Below are 2,461 nucleotides of genomic sequence, written 5' to 3'. Positions count from 1 at the left end.
ATATATATATATATATATATATATATATATATATATATATATATATATATATATATATATATATATATCTACATTTGAGTGAGGTGGGAAGGGTGATGTGGCATTACATTTGAGTGAGGTGGGAAGGATGATGTGGCATTAGAGAATATTAATAGGGTATTAAAAGTATCAACACAAGACAGAACACGAAACAATGGATATTGAATAGAAGTGTTTGTAGAAAGCCTATTGGTCCATATTTCTTGATGCTTCTATATTGGAGCGGAGTCTTAGACTCCGCTCCAATATAGAAGCATCAAGAAATATGGACCAATAGGCTTTCTACAAACACTTCTATTCAATATCCATTGTTTCGTGTTCTGTCTTGTGTTGATACTTTTAATACCCTATTAATATTCTCTAATGCCACATCATCCTTCCCACCTCACTCAAATGTAATGCCACATCACCCTTCCCACCTCACTCAAATGTAGATATATATATATATATATATATGTCGTACCTAGTCGCCAGAACGCACTTTTCAGCCTACTATGCAAGGCCCGATTTGCCTAATAAGCCAAGTTTTCATGAATTAATATATTTTCTCTATTTTTTTTCTTATGAAATGATAAAGCTATCCATTTCATTATGTATGAGGTCAATTCTTTTTTTATTGGAGTTAAAATTAATAGAGATATATGACCGAACCTAACCTATCTTTATAGGTTAGGTTAGGTAGCTGAAAATGTTAGGTTAGGTAGTCGAAAAAACATTAATTCAAGAAAACTTGGCTTATTAGGCAAATCGGGCCTTGCATAGTAGGCTGAGATGTGCGTTCTGGCTACTAGGTACGACACATTATATATATATTTATATATATATATATATATATATATATATATATATATATATATATATATATATATATATATATATATATATATATATACATATATATATATATATATATATATATATATATATACATATATATATATATATATATATATATATATATATATATATATATATATATATATATATATACATATATATATATATATATATATCGGACAATTAGTAAAAAAAAAAAAAAAAAAATTAAATTATTTTACCTTGTACCTAGATCCACCAGGCCTGTTTGGTGCCTGTTTCAGTACTTCAGACATCTGGAAGGTCACATCCTCCTCCTCAACTTGTGGATGTGCGTTGATAGATGATTCTGTAAAATTAAGTTATTTATATAATAATAAATTCAGTATAACAATAATATTCTGTAAAATTAAAAGTAATTTATACATCAATCAGATAAAACTCTCCAGAGATGGTGATACACAACATATAAAGGACAAGTTTCAGAACAAAATATGCATTTAGGAATAAGGTTTTGTACATGTAGGTAGCACATGAGAAAATAAGTGGAAGGTGATCAAGTTTATATTAACATGTTAATGACTTTGTTAAGGCTTTGCAAGAATGAAAAAATATTAATATAATATCACCTACCAATTAATTGTACATCATTTATAAGTCAATTATTTGCATTATTATTATTCAATACTAATGATATAAAAATGCATTTTGTAATCTACTATTTATGCAAGTATTAAGCACAGGATCATGAAATAAACTGCAAAATACTGTAATGGATAAACCAATTAATTTTACATTTTCCTATAGCTAAGTCAGTCAGTTCTATTAGCAGCAGAGAACAATTATGCCCAACCTCTATTAAATGAAACAATCTTAAGAGCAAGTGATAGAAATATAATCATTTATGCTTGGGATTATGGAATGGTTCCAAATATGAAAAATATCAAGTTTTTTGGTTAAAATTTTTTAACTTAAAATTTACATTTTTAAGTGAATTTTAAACTTTATATATATATATATATATATATATATATATATATATATATATATATATATATATATATATATATATATATATTAGTTGATTTTATACCCGCATTAGGTCAGGTGATAATACAATGAAGGTGAAAACATGGGGGGATACATAAGGGATAAACATAGGGGCTGCAGAAGGCTTATTGGCCCATACGAGGCATCTCCTATCTAAACACAAAGATTAATCCAGTGTAATTGGCCTGTTATGTTGTAACATAACATATATATATATATATATATATATATATATATATATATATATATATATATATATATATATATATATATATATATATATATATATATATATATATATATATATATATATATGTCGTACCTAATAGCCAGAACGCACTTCTCAGCCTACTATTCAAGGCCCGATTTGCCTAATAAGCCAAGTTTTCATGAATTAATGTTTTTTCGTCTACCTAACCTACCTAACCTAACCTAACCTAGCTTTTTTTGGCTACCTAACCTAACCTTACCTATAAATATAGGTTAGGTTAGGTTAGGTAGGGTTGGTTAGGTTCGGTCATATATCTACGTTAATTTTAACTCCAATAAAAAAAAT

This window comes from Procambarus clarkii, chromosome 38, assembly GCF_040958095.1.
Source record: "Procambarus clarkii isolate CNS0578487 chromosome 38, FALCON_Pclarkii_2.0, whole genome shotgun sequence".
Taxonomy (NCBI): Eukaryota; Metazoa; Arthropoda; class Malacostraca; order Decapoda; family Cambaridae; genus Procambarus; species Procambarus clarkii.
Note: the sequence above shows the minus strand (reverse complement) of the source record.